Raw genomic sequence first — 20,622 nt, forward strand, 5'->3', positions numbered from 1 at the left:
CTTCCCCAAGGCATAGGGAATGAGTGTTCTTCATCACTCCCTATGCTTTAATTATTGGACTGGCTGCAACAATTTCTGATCATTCAAGCACCATTTTGTAACTCTCCCTAACCCAGTCACCTTCTGGCAAACCTTATTATATTTCTTCATTTCAGTTTCACTCTGTTGTACATTCCCATTTGGTTTTTTTGTTTATTTCCCTAGAAAAATACAAACAAATCACATGTCTATGAGAATAGCAGTGGTTTAGGAAAGTATAGTACACTTGGCTGGTCCACAACCCTCTTGTTGTAGTAGGTCATAAAATGTGGAACTTACTAAGGACCTCATCATATGCAAACCCCCCCCCCTCAATTTCCACACACTTCTAAAACAGTTCCCTGACAAAACATCACAGAGCCCAAGAAACGACGTAAACAGATTTTGCCTGTTGTCTGTGATGTGTTGTTTTAAAAGTATCTGGAAACGGGGGCAGGAGACGGGGAGAAATTGTCTTCTGAGCTCATGATTCTTGTGGAGATGGGAGAAAGTGGGGGGAAACATGTGGGGTGGGATCTGTCAAATTTACTCCTGTTGAATTGTTTCAGTCACAAGTCACGGGCATTCCTATGGGCAGTCTCCTACCAAGTATTGACATTTCTCTCCCAGAATCTTGCTTCATGAGCCTGGCATGGTAATTTTTTTAAAAAATAATGTAATCATTAGGAATACCATAATTTCAAGGTATCATTTCTCTTTCATTGTAATCTTGACGCTAATTCTAGGTTTTAAACTTTGTTTTCCTTTTTTTCCACCAACTACAATAAGTTCTAGTGCCCAGTAGGTTTCGGACTTCTGTGATTGAGAGTAAGGGGATAGGGAGGGAAGATGCAAGAAGATGATTTCCCCCCACTTTCCCCCATTTTCCCCACCTCCATCTGATGAAGTCCCAAATCAGCAATATGTAGGGTTTAAAGGAATGAAATGGTCAGTGGACAGCATGTTTTCAAGTTGCTTGTTGAGTTGTGATGACCACCTGGATTTTGTAGGGTATTCTTGGGAAAGAATACTCAGAAGTCATTTTGCCAGTTCCTTCCTCTAAAATATAGCCTACAGTACCTGGACGTCAACATGGACAGTATTTTTTGGAGACAGTGTTTGAAGCTTCTTGAAGATTCATTGATAGGAATCAGAAATACAGACCTAAAAGTTGAATGCAACAGAACACAATATATATCAGCTACTGGGTATGTAGGATTGCCAAACTAAAGGGGGAAAGCATAATTTGACAGCTCATGTTTAAAAGAGCATTCACAATGTATATTCATATAAATGCTTTAGGTGACTATTTTTATAAATCTTTTAAAGCTACCTTCTGTTTCTATTGAACTCTTGTTTAGGTTTTCAAACTAAATATTGCAACTAAAGTACTAAAGTGAAATCCAGGAACACAAGTGACAATGGGTGTAGTAGATTCTGTTTGTTTGTTTGTGTGTTTGTTTTTTAAAAAAACTTTTTGCATTTCAATCACATCACATTATTTGTAAAAAAATAGGAGTGATAGATGAGAATCCAGGCCTGTACTTTTTACAAGTGGTACTTTTCTGATATTCTAAAGTGCTTAAAATTACCGTATATACTCGAGTATAAGCCGACCCAAATATAAGCCGAAGCACCTAATTTTACCACCAAAAAAAGGGAAAGCATTGACTCAAGTATAAGCCGAGGGTGGTAAATTTCAGAAATAAAAATAGATACCAAAAATTACATTAATTGAGGCATCAGTAGGTTAAATGTTTTTGAATATTTACATAAAGCTCAAATTTAAGGTAAGACTGTCCAACTCTGATCAAATCATTATTCTCATCTTCTTCAATGTAAATGCGCTTATGTATCCTTTTAATAATAATAGAGTAAAATAATACATGTAATAATAATAATAATAATAATAATAATAATAATAATAATAATAAATACAGGAAAATAATACATGTAATAATAAATAGAGTAAGATAATAAATGCAATTATAATAACAATAATATCAGAGTGAAATAAATGTAATAATAATAATAATAATAATAATAGAGAAAAATAATAAATGTACCATATATTCTCGAGTATAAGCTGACTCAAATATAAGCTAACAAGGACCCTCACTCGAGTATAAGCCGAGGGGGGCTTTTTCAGTCTTAAAAAAAGGGCTGAAAAACTAGGATTATACTTGAGTATATACAGTATGTCTTTACTCATAGAAAAGGTTTGGGATACGGAGACAAAACTTTGAGCACAATTAAGTTCAATTTCTGTGAAACAAAGTTGTGCTGGTTCATATCAAAAATTAAGCCCCATTCCCCTTTTATTCCAAACAAATAGCTGATACTATCTAGCACAGTACTTATTTATTTTTTTATTATTTATTTACAGTATTTATATTCCGCCCTTCTCACCCCGAAGGGGACTCAGGGCGGATCACATTATAACACACATAGGGCAAACATTCAATGCCCATAAACACATCAAACAGAGACAGAGAGAGACACGCAGAGGCAAGTTAACCTTCTTCTGAGGGGATGTTCGATTCTGGCCACAGGGGGGAGCAGCTGCTTCATCATCCACACTGACGGCACTTCCTCATTCCAGGTCGTAAATTAGTTAATCTTGCCTCCCCACTTTTTATAAGTGGTACCTTATCTCCTACTTGATAGATGCAACTATCTTTCGGGTTGCTAGGTTAGCAACGAGCAGGGGCTATTTTTTTATTTTTAATTGACGGGTGCTCACCCCGCCACGGGCTGGCCTCGAACTCATGACCTCATGGTCAGAGTGATTTAAGGCAGCTGCTCAACAGCTGCGCCACAGCCCGGCCCTTCATGTCCTACTGAGAAAACATGTCACTAGGAAAAGAAAAATTAAAAACAAAGGTGAGGCAAGTGTAAAATATCCTGAAGGAGATATAGGTGATAGCCTGGAAATCTGAACAGAAACCTTCTTGTTAGATGGTGTGGAATTCAAAGCTTGGAAACCTTATCCTTTGGGTTACAGTGGCTATAGCTGAAAAAGTTACAGAACAATGGACATTTTCTGGCTCTGTGCTTTGGAATGAAAGACAGCAGAGGAAAGGAAAAATTCCCCTGTTATTTATACATAGTCTTTTTAGTTCTATCTTTATGGGAAGGAGAGTCTAATGTTATTTTAAAAAGGTGAGATATGGTATGAAATGGCACGTAGGCACAATTTGTTCTTTCACTAGGACAAAATCATTCTTATATACTTCCAGTTTATCACAGCAAATTCACTCATTAATATGACCATATTCAGACTGTTGAGAGAGATCTAGAATAACTCCTTTACACATGTAGCAATGATCACAACTGTTTAACTGTTTATCAGTCCTTTCCCAATTAAGGTTGTTTCTCAAAGATTTCACAAATCAGAAATTGCACCTGTAGTGAAATATGTTAAATATTATTTCCACAGAACTTCATTTGTTCCTTACAGTAAAATAAAACTTCGCATTTTTCTTTCCCTTTTCCTTTGGCTTTTTTGTGATTTTCTCCTCATTTATTTTTGTCAGCACTGGATGCATTCAGCATCTGTTCTGCTATAAAAGACCCTCAGGAAAAATTAAAAACCTGTTCTTGCCAATTTATCGTTTTTATTAAGAATCATAATTCACCTTGTAGTTAGCTTGCCCCTTTCTCAGCTCTTATCTTTGCCTCCATGATAACATTGCCTTCCTGATCGAGGCGTTGCTCCAACCTCATCTCATCTTTCCCACCTTAATTTGTTGCGATGCACTGCAAGTTTGGTGACAGGCAGTTGTTCGTGCTTGAATAACCCGCGATTTGAATTCTACAGTTTGTGGCATCCATGTAATGCTTAGCAGTAGGTACAGCTGTTAACTATTCGCTTATAAATAATCTTCTTCCCCTCTCAACCTGTCTCCCAGGTAGTGTACCTGTCACCATTAATAACTCATCGGTAGCTCCCCTGCGATTTGACCCATCACTTGTCATTCACACTAGAGCAATGCTCTGGCCTGCTTCTGAAGCTCACACCAACCATCAGCTAGTCACTCCTTGCGGCAGCTGGATTGTTTCAAATTTTTGACTTCCGGGGAATTACATTGATGCATTTCACAGCAAGGTACTAAACAAAACTGAGCCTTCACAAAGTTCTGCCTTGCCTTTTAAGAAATGCCATATCTACCACCATTGTAAGCAATAAGCTACATAGAAATCTTTCTGGCTTGAGCTATATAGATCTCAGTGTTGTTATTTGGGTGGTTTCCGTTGCCCATAATATAGGATAATGAAGTTTATGTAATATTGAATGATATACCAATATTGATTGCGATGCTCTGGTTATTGCCCAGTAAAAGAAAAAATGAAAGTTTGTCTCACCTTCCTAAGATCTTTGATGGTGACATTTACCATCACCTGATCTGAGCTTTTTAGGAGAAAGACAAAACTATCATCAAGCGTGTATTGCAGGAGTTGTGAATTGTAATAAGTTTAAAATTCCAAATATTGGCTGTTGAAAAAGCCCCATAGGGTGGAGTGAAAAATGATTTGCAGTTTCATTGATCACTCAGATGATTTCAGATTTAACCCATGGACTGCTATGGACAAAATGTGTGTCTTTCGGAGGTCATCGTTTGTTTTGTCAGTTAGTTCATTGTTGCTCTTTAAAATATTCTGAGTGAGTGGCATTTTTTCCTATAATTAGTTCTGTTTCCATCTTTTGTGGAAAGATTGTTGTGAATGAAATTATGAAATGAAATGAGATTGTTGTGAATGAAAATTTTTGCATACAATTTTTCTAACATAAATGGTATTCCATCTACGTCTTGTCTTCAAGTGGCCCGTCAACATTTGGGGATCCCGTTAATTTCATAGGGTTTTCTTAGGCAAGAAATGCCTATAGCATCTTGTATTTTTTGGTCTCCCATCCAAGTACTAACCAGAGTTCATCCTGTTTAGCTTCCAGGATCAGATGGGTTGTGGTGCCTTTATGGTTTATAGCCTGTTCAAACTGCATTCAGAATGACCTAATAATATTTAAAAATATTACAATACAAGTATGAAATCTTGTAAAAACACTTTCTCTTTTGAGCTAGGATGATGAATACATTTGGTGGGTGGCAGTAAGGAAATGTGCAATATATATGTTACTGTCCCTCATGGTATGTGTTTGCTAAATAATGCAATGGTATTCACATGGCAATTTTTTTTAAAAAAACTATGAGGGCAAGTTTGGGAATGTATTGCTTGGTTGGAGAGAACTGTCCATTCTAGGAATACATTTTCTGTTCATCTGTTCATCTTGCAGTTTCCTCCATTCACCTGAAATAGAAATTTGATCCAAACTCCAAGAATTAACTCCATATATAAGAAATTTATCTTCATAAAAAGGTTCAGAATGATAAAAATGAATATATCATAGCAAGCCCACATAAAACTAAATTTCGTTCCAGTGCCAAGGGGTTTCAACCTCCTCCAATTTATTAAACATTCTTCTTATTCCCATCCCACCATCATCATCTTTTTAGTAACCACACACTTTGCCTTGGCATTCATATTTTAACCAAATATCTAAGAGTATAGAATCAAACTGGAAATGTCTCATCTGGAAAAATGTTCCACACAGTAAAAAACTGTGTCCATAGCTGTACTTCATATATCCTACAACTCTAGAACAAGGTCTCAGATGGAGTATGTAGGATACAGGAAATACGAGGGTTATCCAGAAAGTAGATTACGTTTTGGAATTAAAAATGAACAAAGTATAGGAGAAAACATTTACCATATGCAGTTAAAAGCCACACCCAAATACCACTTCTCAGCATAGTCGCCATTCAAATCTAGGCACTTATCATAGCGATGAATGAGCTTGGCAACTCCTTCCCCACAAAACCCTGCTGCTTACATCCTTAACCAGCCGGTCACCCCTTTCCGCAGCTGCGCATCGTCGCCAAAATGCTGCGTTCATTTTTAATTCCAAAACGTAATCTACTTTCTGGATAACCCTCATAGTATCTGAAAATTGGCAGTCATTGTTTTACCAAAAGTTTCAAACTGTCACGGTATCTAAAGGTTTGAATTGAGTGAAGATCACATCTTAGGGACAGATTCAGAAGAAAAATAACAGCATTACATTTAACTTCTACTTCTTACAGCTCAGTATGTTGGCCTGTTTACTTATCAACTGTGCTCTACTGAGTATCTCACAATTTCACAAATCTCAGTGTTAAAATCACAAATAATCTACACTGGACCAACATATGGTATTATTGTATGAAGATGCTTTACTGCATTAGGAGTAGGAGTCCAGGTTTGTTGAGTTACAGCAAGAGCATAATTTTTCATCCACACAAGATTACTGTAGACGTGTATACCTAAATCAAAAGTGTGTTAGATCCTAAGAGCCACATAACTATTGAATAAAGAATTCCACAAGCAGAAAGGAAGCAATTCTCTTTGATGAAATGTATGTGGGAATTTTAGAATGTTGTATCCTTCAAAGGCCTTTCATTTGAGGAAGGAAAATTATATTTAGATTTGTACAATTCAAGCTTTCCCATTTTCAATGGCACATAGGTTTTATGGTGTCCTTCCTGCATAGAAGAGCCTATATGGTTATGAAAACACAGAGAGGCATTGCTGGAAATCATTAAGTTAGACCACATGCCATTATCTCTGTGACTGAACATAGATGATGGGAAGCTCATGGTGGCATTTTCTTGTTTGTTAAATAAAAGCTTCTTTTATTCTAATTAATAATTAAACATTTTAAGGCTCTATTATAAATTTATGCATTCTTTGGAGCAGCTCTCACTAGCTGTCTTTTCCACTAGTTCTCTCCTACTTGTGTGTATATATGTATTATAATGTCATTTTGATTGCTGTTCACTCGCTTCGCTTCGCCTTGTCAGGTTTGTGGCCCTTTCTCCCAAATGAAATGACATTCTGATGCAAAAGGAATCCCACTGACCCAGAAGCAGGGGGTGAGATGGTGCATATAAATAAACAGAAGTTACATTTCTGTGTGAAATATGGACCTGATTGCATCTATAATACTTCAATATTTGTGAAACTGTGTCGGAGGGGGGGTGAAAACATTGGACTGTTTTGTGTTTTGCAATCTGTCATTGTCTTTTTTCCATGTCTTAGAGTGTTAAACTAAGAAATAGTCTTATCTTAAGCAAAGCAGAACTTGGAAAAATTACTTCAAGGGATACCAACCTCTAGAATCCCCCATCAAGCATGTTAGCTGTTGAGGGCCTGGGGGTGGTTTTTAAAAAAAGAACTGTTCAAAGCTATAATTCTAATTTTGACAATATTAAAGACTTCCCCATACACACACCCTTTCATGTATTTTTAGCAACTATAGTTGAAAACAACTAATTAAAAAAAAAAAGAAAAATATTGTGTTACTTATATATTAGATCTCCTTGGTCTAATACAGCAATCTTGCAGACATAGTGGGGTTAATAGAAAGATAGTCTGGTTTTTTGGCATTTCCCAGCTGCTCTTCCAGAGAATCTAAAGTACTTTGGGAGCAGATCCAAAATTATTTTGGGGGGGGGGGGGGGAATGGAGGGCTAACTGAAGGGTCACATTCTTGTGAGATTTACAATGCAAATCGTATATGTATCTACTCAGAGGTAAATGCCATTGAGTGAATGGGCTGCACTTTCCTAGGTAAGTGAGGTTGTAATTTTAGTTACCTTTTGTTCCACTAACAAAAATTGCAGTGCTGTTCAGTTTGAAACTCACATCGTCACATACATTCTCTCTCTCACACACACACACACACTTTCAAAGACCAAATGACCTCCAGGCCTCTTGGCTCCCCGAGAGCAGTTTATCAAGTCTCCTCCTTTTCCCCTGTAAAAATCCAGAGTGAAGTGTGAAAAGCATCAGAAAGTCTCTCTTGTGCCAGTGCAGCCTTTTAGTCGCTTGCCAGCACCTTCATCTCTTCATATGTTTTCAGCTAAGGTCTAACATGGAACAAAAACCCGACAGCAATAGAGACCAGATGCTGGTATTTCTTCTCTGTCACTTGGCTGCTGAGCAGATGGAATTTATATCAGTCGGGCATGCTTGGAGGAAGAGGCCATGGCAGCCAACATGTGGAATTGGGGCTGAGTGACATTTTTGCTAATGTTTTGTCCTTGTAGAACATTATGCTTCCTCTTTGCTTATGAGCTGTGGTTTTCCTGACTTAAACAAGGATCCAAGCCCAGCTGGAATCGCTGTCCCCCTCCTTCCCCTCCCTCTTTTCCTAAAGGAGCGCTGGGAGCTATGGAGGAGTAAGAGAGGCCCTGAACAATGGAGCTCTTTATTAAAATACCTGACATCTGCATGCAATGCACCCAAATCATTTTAGCCAAGCATTAGGAATTCACTGGGCATTATCAGTCACTTTGTGTCCATTTCTGTGTGCTTCTCTGATTTATATAATGAACAAATGCCTCTGGCCAAAGACTATTTTTAGTTTCCTTATTTTATGTGGTCAGAAGCTTTTTTCCGAAGAGGAATTGTCATAGATTTTTTTAAAAAGCAGAGTTAGGAGGGGAAAGGTGGGTGGGAGGCAACATCTTTTTTTACCATAGTCTTGCATTGCCTTTTAAAACATAAAAAGTAGAAACAAAAAACCTTGTCACCCTTAAAATTTTAAGATTGGCCTTCAACCACCTCGCAAGGCCATTTTTAAGCAAGTGATTAAATAAGTGGGATTTATAGCTGGTGGACTTTTGAAAAGCCGATGCTAAAACTATCCATAGGGAAATTTAAAGGACAAACATCAGTGGACATGTTTTTTTAAATAATTCAAAGGGTTATAAGAAAGAGGGAAAATATTTTTAAAACCTTTTTTTTTTTTACTAAAATGTGTAGAGCAGCAAGTAGTAACATAAGGAGGAGATGTCTTTTAGGAGCCACAAATATGCCCCCATGCCCATATACACATGCTTTTTTGCATTCTATGGTACAGTAGAGTCTCACTTATCCAAGCTAAACGGGCTGGCAGAAGCTCGGATAAGCGAATATCTTGGATAATAAGGAGCGATTAAGGAAAAGCATATTAAACATCAAATTAGATTATGATTTTACAAATTAAGCACCAAAACATCATGTTATACAACAAATTTGACAGAAAATGTAGTTCAATATGCAGTAATGTTATGTTGTAATTACTGTATTTATAATTTAGCACCAAAATATCATGATATATTGAAAACATTGACTACAAAAATGGCTTGGATAATCCAGAAGCTTGGATAAGCAAGCCTTGGATAAGTGAGACTCTACTGTATATGAATTATGTTAAATGTGTTATTGCATTCCTATCCCACCTTTCCTCCAAGGGCTTCAAAGTGGAATACATAAATCTTAAAGTTATTTTATATTCAGAGCAACCTTTTGAGGTAGGTCAGGGTGAGTAGCTGGCTTAAGGGCTCCCTATGAGTATTATGGCCAACTAGAAATTTGAATATGGCTGTTCTCAAACCAAGTCCAACACTAAAACATTACTGGCAGGTGACCAGACATATCTTATGTTATTCACCCTAAACACTACATGGTAAATGTTCCTTTTGCGCTGCCACTGTTGCCCTATTACTGGCCTTAGTCGATGCTTTTGCCTAAGTGTTGCTGGAGGCAGCAGCAGCGAGGAGGCGATGGGAGGAAGAAGGCCTATGTGCTAGATGCAATGGAGACCCACTGCCTCACATTCTGGTACATAGGACTTTTTCCTCTCTGCTCCTGCCCCTAGCTGCTGCCACGTCCAGAGAGAGAGGGGCTACAGTTCTCCAGCAGCCACCTTCAATCCTCTTCCTTAAAGACAAACCTAGGAACACTGAGGTGGTAAGCAATCAACAGCAGCAATCAATGACAACAGCCCAGAGCACAGAAGTCACATGTGCATCAGCCATGACAACCAGCAGCAGCCCAAAAGGTGTGGGGTTGGGGAGGTGGTGGCAGCATCGGGCATGGGACTGGGGAGGCTTTCTGGGGGCTGGCCAGGACAGCTGGTTTCCCTCATGCTCTTTCAATCACTGCTCCTGATTCTTTAATTTTATTTTTAAAAGCCCATTAATAAGACACACACCCTTTTTGAACCTCAATTTTTTTGCCGAAAAGTGTGTCTTTGAATCGATGAAATATGGCACTTCTCAAAAGCTATTTCCAAGTCAGGGCTTATTTTGTACAAAATTTGCATGGTCTTATTTTGCATTTTCTGTGAGAAAATTTCTGTATAGAAAATCCAATTTTTTGTGCATATCAATCATGTTTAAATTTTATATACAATAAATCCGCAAATACAGCATTTTCTGCACTGAGAATTGCCTCTTCTGTGCAGGAATTGACATTTCTTTGCAAGCAATCATATGTGAACATCTGGAGATCTAAAGATGGAGAACTTACTGTTTTAGAGCATTCTTGTTTGTAATTTTTAGGGTGAAATTTTTATGCTGACTTTGGGGATACCCAAAATTTGTTGAAAGCCTTTTGCCACAGATTTATGTAATTACCCTACTAGTGGCAAAGGATTACATGTAATCTAAATTGCAAAGTACTATCTATGTCCATACATTCTGGAACCTACGAGTTCTCATAGGCATTGCCATTTTCTATATGTCCTCAACTTCTGCTGATGATAGTTGAATCTGAAACTATTGAGGGGAAAACTAAATGTTACATGTAAATCCCCAGCCAGTTTTTTAAAATGAAAAGAAGCCTCAGGCAACTACAATTTAGAGTGGTGAGTGGCAGCAGCAGGTGGGCATGATGTTTAATTTTTTTTCCCCTGCCAGCTGCCTTTCTGTTCATTATTGGTCCTTACCTCCATTTCTTTTTCTCCATAGAGTTCCAAATGTGTGGTTTACAGGGGTAAAAATACATCTAGAACACCATGTAGTAAAAGTCACCAGAAAGGGTCAATTTTGAATAAGAAAGTAACTGGCATGCAAAAATTAGGTATTTTGCCTCCTTTGGACATGTACTCTTTTGTTCAAATTTAGTTTTCCAGTGTTGTTTTGAACATCACTGTGCACAACAGTTTGGGCATACATTTATGAGTCAATTCTATTTTGTCCCCTACCCTGACATCCTTGCTTGTTCATAATTAAACCAGAAGATCTGCTTTTAAAATATTTTCAGAAACCTCTCCGTCCCCCCAATTTGGGTAGAAATTTATTGAAGGGATGCGGTCCCTAGCCTCTATGTCTTAACAGCACAAGATCTCTGCTTTTCCTCATGCTATTTTTACTTACTTAATTGGAAGAAATGGCACAGATAAAAAGGGTTATGGATTGAAAAAGTAGACATTGGGAAAATGTGTTAGTTTATAAAGGATCCGGCCTTTGTGCTACTAAAACCCAGAAAATAAGTTGGTGGTTTTTACTATGAATGTAGAAAGGTAAAAGGTAAAGGTTTCCCCTGACGTTAAGTCCAGTCATGTCTGACTCTGGGAGTTGGTGCTCATCTCCATTTCTAAGCTGAAGAGCCAGTGTTGCCTGTAAACACCTCCAAGGTCATGTGGCCGGCATGACTGCATGGAGCGCCGTTACCTTCTTGCCGGAGTGGTACCTATTGATCTACTCACATTTGCATGTTTTCTAACTGCTAGGTTGGCAGAAGCTGGAGCTAACAGCGGACGCTCACTCCGCTCCCTGGATTCGAACCTGGGACCTTTTGGTCTGCAAGTTCAGCAGGTCAGCGCTTTAACACATTGCGCCATTGGGGGCTGCTATGAATGTAGAAAATTAGAGGTTAAATCGGTTAGATTAACTCAGCACAACCACAGAGTTTTCTCACTGGTTTCCTAGTCTGCTTTTCCATGATTTTCAGTGCTTGTTTTCTGGTGTCAGAGATATTTCCAGACACCATATTCCCATTATTTTCATGAATGTGAATTTTACATCTTCAGAACTTTTTAAAGCTTTAATTTAAGCACCTTTCTGTTAAGTTGTCACATTTCTATAATTTCTCATTCTATAATTTGTTACCAGAAGCCCCGGTGGCGAAGTCTGTTAAAGCACTGAGCTGCTGAACTTGCAGACCGAAAGGATCCAGGTTCAAATTCCAGGAGCAGAGTGAGCACCCACTGTTAGCTCCAGCTTTTGCCAGCCTAGCAGTTCGAAAACATGCCAATCTGAGTAGATCAATAGGTACCGCTCCGGCAGGAGCGTAACCGCGCTCCATGCAGTCATGCCGGCCACATGACCTTGGAGGTGTCATCAGACAATGCCGGCTCTTTGGCTTAGAAATGGAGATGAGCACCAACCCCCAGAGTCAGACATGACTGGACTTAACGTCAGGGGAAACCTTTACCTTTAATTTGTTACCATTACAGGATTTAGTTTTTGAATACAGTGCCTGTAGAGATTTTAGTGGACAATGTTAGAATCATTCACTTGGTTAATTTTATCTTGAATAACCAAGGTTCAACATTTCAATAACCAGAATGTGTTCTGGATATAAACCATTTTGCTTCATGGAAGCTTGCAAATTGAGCTCATGGCTTCTTTTATGGGAGAAGGCTTCTTGGGAAGGTAACAAGGGTGGTTTCTCTGTTTGCTCTTTCCCTGATGTTTCCTGCCGTCTTTTCTCTGAATAAACCACACTCTAATAGCTTCCTTAAACTACAAATCTCAGGCAAGTGTTTCAAGGAGCATGCTTTTCACAGAAAGCACAATTCTAGTTAATAGCTCTGGGTATACCTTTCCTGCAATTAAGAGCAGGGGAATTAATACTTCCTTTAGGGAAAATGCTTATCATTTGGTGTGAATTAGAATTGAGCATGTGGCATGGTCAACAACAATTGGTATTCCATCTCCCTAGCAATATTGGGTGAATTTAAAATCTTCCTCTGTTGATATCAGCAAATGTAAATTATTGTCTATGTGATTTTCCTATTGACTATGTAACAAGATCTGAAAAAGGTTCTGATGAATAAATACAGCTGACCCCTGTCAAGAATTAAGATCTTGGAATGATGATATAGAGTTTGTTCCTTCAAAGTCTAATAATCATATTGTTAAAGCTTTTCACACACTTCTTTGTGTATGTGTGTGTGAATATATTCTATTGTGCAGGAGGAGGATGGGCCTTTTGTAAAAGGAATATAAGTAATTTTAAATGATCATAAAAGTAATATTTTAGAACAATTAGTAATGCCTTTTAGGAAACAAAATTTATGCAATTTATATTTAAAATTCATTAATGCAACTTCTTCAAAAAGACATAAGTTAAAGATAAAGACATAAGTCAAATAATAAATAAAGATAACAAAACCAACCAGACCAGATCAGATTTATTTGATTTACCATATAGCAATTTATTCGAACAGGACCAGCCATTGGACTTAGATCTTTTCTTTTTAATTTTTAACTGCTGACCTACAAAATTTCTCTCTTTTTAAAAAATGTTTGAAAAATATTTTACCATATTCCAGGTAAAAATTGCATGAAAAATAGCAAAATTTTATTTTGGTTTTCTGTGCTTCAGTTCAGTAATTTTGGAACAAATTCAGATGTTTCCATAGGGAAAACAATGTTTAAAACATTATATTAATAGTTATTAATGAAATTTATCAAACTCCATCCATTTTTTTTATATATATATATTTTGTCATATCAATCTTAGTGAAACATGTGGGCCATTTGTTGGTTAGATGTGCAACTGAACTTCACAATCTACTCTGCAATGTATTTGGTTATGAAACTGATACACAGTGATTCCGCATCAAACAAATGTGACCAAAATGCCCTCATGACATTTGTATCATTATCAATTCTTGCACTGCCCGATGTTGATCCTCGTTTTATTGCATAAAAAGCACTGTCACTCCAACTTGGTCAATGCTGTCTCCGAATCTGAAAAATTCTAACCATGAGAGTAATATAAGATATTTTGCTATCTTTGAAGTGTTGGGTTCTGCTATGAACTGTAATTGAATGTTTGTGGGATATTGTCCTGGTTTTTTTTTTGGTGGGGAAGGGGGATATGGTGGGTGGAACATAAGCACTTAAAAAGATTTGTGTGTCTGTTTACCTAGCTTCCATATCATATGCAGAAAAGATGAATGACTTAACAAGGTAGATACTGTAACATTCTGGGTCTGTTATTCAATTATATTTCGAAACTCAGTGAGAAATTTCCATATAGGGGTATGTAAACCTCTATTTTACAACTCTACCGAGTTCACCTCCCCCAGCAGCAGCGACATAGATTTGCACTGTCTCTTGGTACAAGTGTGCACAAACTTAATAAATCTGAATCTTATCTGAATCTGCAGCCTTCAGTGGGATCTCAGGGAACGCTTGTCAGTCCAAATAGCCTGCAAAATCTCAGATAGGTTTGGAAAGGCAGCTCCCAAATTTTCCAGCCGTGACATGGGAGGGTGATTTACTCTCCCTTGTGCTTTTCACTGCGTTTCATTTACAGTGTGTCACTTCTCCTTTGCTTCAGTTGTGTCAAGATGACACTGACCAATTTGAAGCAACGTAACTTGATATCCTGCACATTAATACTTAGTCTAATCAAAACACACACGGCCCTGTGTCTCTCTTTTTGGAACTGCTGACTTCCAGCTGCTTACATCCTTTCTGAGGCTGTGTTAAACTAAAAGCTACTTAAAAAAAAAAAAGATTTAGAGATTCTGCAAATTATATATAATGCCACATCCAGTATATAATAATCATAACTTAGGTTTTAATGAAATGGTATTAGGTTGGGAGAAGGAATTTCAGAGTGAAAAGTAAGAGTTGTAAGAACAAATTTTATAGTATTGGCATGCATTCCTGTGAAGTGCATTCTAACTGCACTCACATTAAATATGCTTATATTGCCAGCCTGTAAGCCTTGGAATCATCACATACTGTGATGCCAGAAGGAAACTCTTGAATGAAGACATGCATTATTTGTACAGTAGTGTCTTTGGGCAGTAATGTCTTTCAAAGTAATTAATTACTAACTCAGTCTCTCTTTTTTTGCCAAAATATATGTAAATGTGTCTTGCCAATCTCCATTCACCTGGTAATATTTGCTGCCTCTACCAGGATTCTAGGAGCTTGTGATGTTGCTCCCTGTGTCCGAAGGGTGTTTCTTCCAGCCCTTTGGCACAATCACCCTAGATAATGGGGCTCTTGGTGTGATTCCCATGGCCAGCTTCTCTTCTCTTCTCTTCTCTTCCTCTCACATTTCCACCCCCTTATCTTCTCCAATCTCTTTGTCCTCCTTCCCTTTGACTCCCTCTTTAACCTCACCAGCCTCTGTATCTTTTTAAAAAATAACAACTGGTTTGTATGAACCAGGTTGAATGACATTACTATTTGAGCTGCTAACATGAATGAGATGAAATTTGAAGGTAAGATGTTTAGTTGCCAGGTCCATAGAAAGAAGAAAAACACCCTGGAGCTTCACCCATATTTCTAACAAAAAATTAAAGAAAAATTGCAGAAACAGGCATGCACAAAATGGTATTATTTCATGTCAAAAGCATTGGTACAGCAAATACATTTCAAATAATGGAAATAAAATAAAAAGGAAAAGAAATCACAAGCAACTAAATAGTTTTGGACCAAAAGCGGGCAACAGCAACCGCATTGTCTGTAGCTTTAAACAACTCCTCCTCCGTACATGAGGCAGGGCATTGTGGGCAAGCATACATATGCTGAGTTGTTTGTTCAGCTCCACAGTCACACAAGGTGGAGGATTCCTCCAGGTAGTGCCACCTTGCCAAGTTGTCTTTTGATCTGCCCACTCCACTTCTGAGTCTGTTCAGGGACTTCCAAGTTGCCCATTCCTGGTTTGCCCCTGGAGGAAGACCCTCTTGGGGGGCCATCCAGTTAGAATTGCCAGGTTTAGCTGCCCAGAGGGACACCCTTGCTGTTGCTGGAGAAACATCAAGAGGAGTGGTGGTTCTCATGAAGCCCTTCCTTGATTTGAGTCTGGTGGATAACCACAAAATGGTTATTGGCCACAAATAGCCAATTTCCTCGCCCTCTACCCTGGCTTTCAAAAATACATAGTTTGCAGACAATGGGGAAAGTGAGAAGAAGGCATAGGCCTTCACTTTCATTTTTTTTCCTTGCTTGCCATTCCTAATAGCTAAGTGAGCACACTGAAGAAGTATAGGAGGAGAGAGCACTGTACTTCTCTGGCAACTACTGTACCTTTGAGTGTACACATCTTGATCTCTTACCTTTTTAGACTGCTGATCCTGTTGGCAGCTACATATGATATGTTACTGCCTAGTCTGATGAAGGAAGCTTCCTGTGGGCTAAATGACAAAATGGTTATTGGCCACAAATAGCTACTTTCCTCACTCTCTACCCTGGCTTTCAAAAATACATAGTTTGCAGATAGTGGGGAAAGTGAGAAGAAAGCATAGGCCTTCACTTTCATTTTTTTTCCTTGCTTGCCATTCCTAATAGCTAAGTGAGCACACTGAAGAAGTATAGGAGGAGAGAGCACTGTACTTCTCAGGCAACTACTATACCTTTGAGTGTACACATCTCAATCTCTTACCTTTTTAGACTGCTGATCCTGTTGGCAGCTACATACTGCCTAGTCTGATGAGGGAAGCTTCCTGTGGGCTAAATGACAAGCAGCAGTTCAAATGGTTGTAGAAGTTGTAATCTTTCTCAGCTGGGATTATGTAGTTCTGTGGAACCCCAAATGGACTGAGGAGAAGCTGCAACAACATGTGAGGAATTAGTATTATATGCTGGCTCAAAGGAACTAGACCCTTCAACTATTTCGTAACATACAATAACATGATACAGGTTTTGAGATAATGGCAGATCCAGGAGATCCAGCTGCCCTGATTTGGCAATGAGAACACCATTTTGCTTAGAGTTTAAGTTGTCTAGACGTTTTTTTAGTTGGGTTTAATCAGTCTGGGGAAATGGAGTGACATATTTCAGTGTGGCTCCTTCACTTTCTCTCTTGTGTATTTACTTTTCTGCTACCAATGCTGAATTAGAGCTAGTGATAGAGAAGGACAGACTCTTGCAGATGTAAAACACTGTGAATATTTAAGCAAATGACAAAGTACTAAGCAAAAAACTTCTTTTTTTTTAAAGAAAGATTTTCTTAAAAAGTCAGGAGCATAACAGGTTCATTAAAACATTGGTTGAGTAAAAGCTATGCTACATAGGGTCTGGAATCCACCAGCAGCCCTCTGTGGAATCAGTTACAGTCTGTTGCTTAAGGCCACCACAGTTAGTGATCTTTGGCGTGAGAGTTCTTCCATTTTTGGTAGTGGCAGCCCAATTCTTTTTTAGACATATTTTCTCCTGGATCTGCCATTATCTCCAAACCTGTTTCATGTTATCATTGTCAGATTCTTCTTCTCTCAGTTTCTCAGAACAAAATACTTAAACAGAGCAGGAGGAGGAGAAGCCAGGCATAGAACTGAGACTCATATGGTTGTGATTTGAGAATGTCAAGAAGGTTGGGCATTTTTTATTATTATTAGTGTGTATGTGTGTGTGCACAGATGCATGTGTGCTTTCTTTTAAAAAATAACATGTACCATTTACTTTGGGCAATGAGTTTGCTGCAGAGACATCAAAGGGGATGTGCGATGGATCAAGGTGATCTCCCCCCACCACCACATCTTTGCCAGCTGTAGTGTTTATGATTAGAGGCAGACTGTTCCAGACACCTCAGAGTCCTCAGTAAGCATCAGATCTTTAACAGGATCCATCCCAACTGAGTGACACTAAACAGACAGCCAGAGGGGAGATGGTGGGGTGAAGTAAAAGGAGAGGGAGAGGGAAGGAGGGGTCCTTTGGTACTCCACACACTCAGAAGCTAGGGTTTATAACAAAACCTCTGCTAATACCAGTTTTTACGCTGCCCAGAGGCCCTTTCTTTTGGCTTCAAGGACGGCTTTCATTAGCACCGGGGATGCCTAGAGCTCAGCAAATGCTGTCATTGATCCACTTGTAAGGACTCCACGATTTGTACAGCATTCAGGTCACAGCCCACTCAGCTTTGAAGCAGCTCCTCTTCACGCTCCTGTCAGACGTGTACTGCCAGCTTCCCGAGGCTGACACAATTCCTTTCTCCTATCTGATTCTTCACTCTCTGCAACTAACTATGTTCAATTCCCCTTGGATGGCCCCAATGGTAGAAAATATTAACACTTGTTTACTGATCCTGTTGACATAAGAATTCTGCAAATGGCAAATCATACTGATAGCGGTGCTCCATTGCAAGTAGTCCCACTCCTTCCTTCCCTCCCCTTTCAGCCTTCTCTCTATGCTGCTGGAATGGTTTTAAATGCATCTGTGCTCAATTGCCTTGGGCTGAAGGCAGACAAAATATTTTAAGACTGGTGTCATGGTTTTCTGTAGTATTCACATGTGTCCCTTACCCATTGTTGTGCTATGAAGACCCAAAACTTTGCTGAATAGCGGCAATATTGGTGTGAGTCATTGGGACAAATGTCTGTCATAAAAATGTCCATTTAAAAATGGTTAAGTGTGGGCTTTTCAGGTCAGTAGCATCTCATTCCCAGGGATTTGAGGTCTGAACCCTGAGCCAGCGGTTGGCTCTTTCATATTATGGGGTGAGTCTTTGTGACATCACAGTGGTGAAGTAGCCAAGGGTTGAAGGGAACTGTTTCTCAGCCAGCTGGTTGCAAGAAGCCAGCTGCTGGGTTCATGATGGAAATAGAGTTAAATAGGACCAGAGCCTGGTTATACCCAACTGACTTACAATCTCATCAGACAGGTCTAGATTCAGCAGCAAGCTCCAATCTAGCCCCAGTCACCCACGGAGCCGGCCGGCTCCATGGGTGCAGGGGGCAGAACCAGCATGCCACCACCACCCAGGCAACATGGGAGGCTTCCAGTGTTGCTAAATCTAACGGGGAAGCCATAGGCACCACACGCTCTCTATGCTTCCCCCCCATATGATCACCCTCCTGGTGGAATGAGGGGAGGCAAGGAGTGGGTCACTGGATTTCCCATGCCTCATGTCGAAGATGAGCGCCACCAGTGGACGTGTGAAGAGGTCATAAGTAAATCTGCAAAATAAAGCTGGGAAGAAAGTACTTTTTATGGCTGCAGCAGGTGCTCCTATTCCTGCTATGACTTGCACTTACAGCACACATGAATATTGAGATTTTTAAAGCCTTTTGCTGCTACTGTCACTGCTTACGAAAGGCTCAATGCTAGGCCTCAGGAAGGCTTTTGGAGACTTGCTCTGCTACTACCAATGCTTATGAAACAACAGTTTCATGAGTCATTATAATGAATCTCCGTGCTCTATCTAGCTCTAAATGGCATGTGCATCAGCTGTCTCCAACACGCTTAGCTTTTTGGTATCCTTATATGCACAAGTGCAATACATGTATGTGTTGTCTGAGATGGGAATGGGTAGACACAGGAGCACAGACTTTAAAGCCACCTCACATATATAAATCAGAATTAATTCGACTTCACTGGTGGTGGTGCCCACATTTGATTCTTTGCCTAGAGACCTGAAGATACACAGCCATTTCCTGAGATTTTGACCAGACCCCTGGCAACTCAACTGAGTGCTCTAAGAAACTAAAACGTTAATGCACACTGCCTTATCATATACAAATAAAAAAATCAAGTTTCTACCCAGCTTATGGTATATTTTAGGAATTAAAAAATATATATATCCATGTGATATCAATTTATTGTGAAGTGAGCAAAACCCTTTTTCTTAACCTAGAACAGAAGTTGGATTTACATGGGCTCCATGAAACCCTTTGGGAGCACCAATATGGTTCTTGGGTGTAGCATTTGGAGGAACTGAAAATGGACTATTGAGGCCAACTGGGCTAGGGATTATCCCCATCTCAACAAAAACATTGCCTTTGTACTGATGAGTTAGGAGCCACATGTGGTGGTGGTGGTGGTGGTGATGGTGATGATGATGCTGTAGGCTTATGTATCAATGTAATGTGGATCAGACCAAGGTTTTGTGATTTCCCCAGTTTTAAAAAGTCTGAAAACCGCAAATCTGGAAAATAAAGTGTTCTCTGACCATACAGTATTCCCTAATTTAGGATAGTAACTCCTCTGAGTTACAAAGTAGAAGTTTGACCAGGCAAGAATAAATTCAATGTTTTTCTCTCACTCTTGTCACTCAGAAGGCCATGCACCTGAGGGAGAGCATTACACTCATGCTCAGCTTGCCTCCACAGCTGCTCTTGTGTCAGCAAGACTGAGCTATTTGTGTATGCGACCTGAGCCACTCCCTCCCTCTGGGGCCAAGCATGCTTTTTTCTTAGAACTCTCATCACTAGCAGGTCTAAAAACAAGGGACCTAAATTGGAGGTTGCAGATTTACTTAGATTTAAATCTTTTAATTAAGAAAAAAGAGGACCTGAAATTTATTCTGTGCTTCAGGGCAATAGTTTTAAGTGAAGGGCTCCTCTCTGTGTTTCCATCCTAGTTATTATCTTCTTTTAAATACATATTTTGTGTCATTAATAATGCTAGAACAAGTCGGATTGACGGCTTCATTTTTTTTTAAAAATGTAGCTTGCTGCTTATTGTAATAGGATTGTTATTTCTGGCTTCAAAATAAATACCACCACAGGATTAATTCAGTGTACATGATTGTGCTGCTACTAATACCAAGGCT

General features: G+C 39.0%; 1 protein-coding gene and 1 long non-coding RNA gene across 6 annotated transcripts in view; one reads left to right on the forward strand and one right to left on the reverse strand.

Moving 5' to 3' along the window:
- Positions 1 to 20,622, forward strand: part of bnc2 (basonuclin zinc finger protein 2) — a 472,589-nt gene that overhangs the window by 366,698 nt on the left and 85,269 nt on the right. The window lies entirely within an intron of this gene.
- Positions 16,455 to 18,511, reverse strand: LOC134296594 (uncharacterized). Its single transcript, XR_010003388.1, has 2 exons — positions 18,374 to 18,511; positions 16,455 to 16,684 (listed from the first exon to the last, which is right to left on the reverse strand). It is a non-coding gene; the product is annotated as an uncharacterized LOC134296594 (long non-coding RNA).

This window comes from Anolis carolinensis, chromosome 2 (genome assembly GCF_035594765.1).
Source record: "Anolis carolinensis isolate JA03-04 chromosome 2, rAnoCar3.1.pri, whole genome shotgun sequence".
NCBI lineage: Eukaryota > Metazoa > Chordata > Lepidosauria > Squamata > Dactyloidae > Anolis > Anolis carolinensis.